Consider the following 373-nt stretch of genomic DNA (forward strand, 5'->3'; position numbering starts at 1 on the left):
GCACTATTCGCAGTCGGTCACGTCATGTTTGGGCTACGCGCAAAGGGCGAACTTCGAATAGAGCAGCAGCAATAAATATTGTACGTGGAGCCAGGGGCCAACTCGCGCAGTAAAGGATATTGTCGGCCCGCTAATGTTATCTTAACACTTCATAACAAATCAGATAGTAGACGAGATTTTAAAATGGACAAACTTAGAAACTGAGATGAAAAGACAGAACTATGAGTCAACATCATCTATGCAAAAAAACACTAGCGAAGAGGAGATCAGAGAAAAAATGTAGGTTTTTGAGAAAATCACATTTTTGTTTCAACTTTGCAAACGCTCTAGGGGCTAAACTGTTTGAACGAGATAAGTCGAATAAAAAGCATTG

This window comes from Bactrocera latifrons, unplaced genomic scaffold, assembly GCF_001853355.1.
Source record: "Bactrocera latifrons isolate USDA-ARS-PBARC rearing strain unplaced genomic scaffold, ASM185335v1 scaffold_732, whole genome shotgun sequence".
NCBI classification, from domain to species: Eukaryota; Metazoa; Arthropoda; class Insecta; order Diptera; family Tephritidae; genus Bactrocera; species Bactrocera latifrons.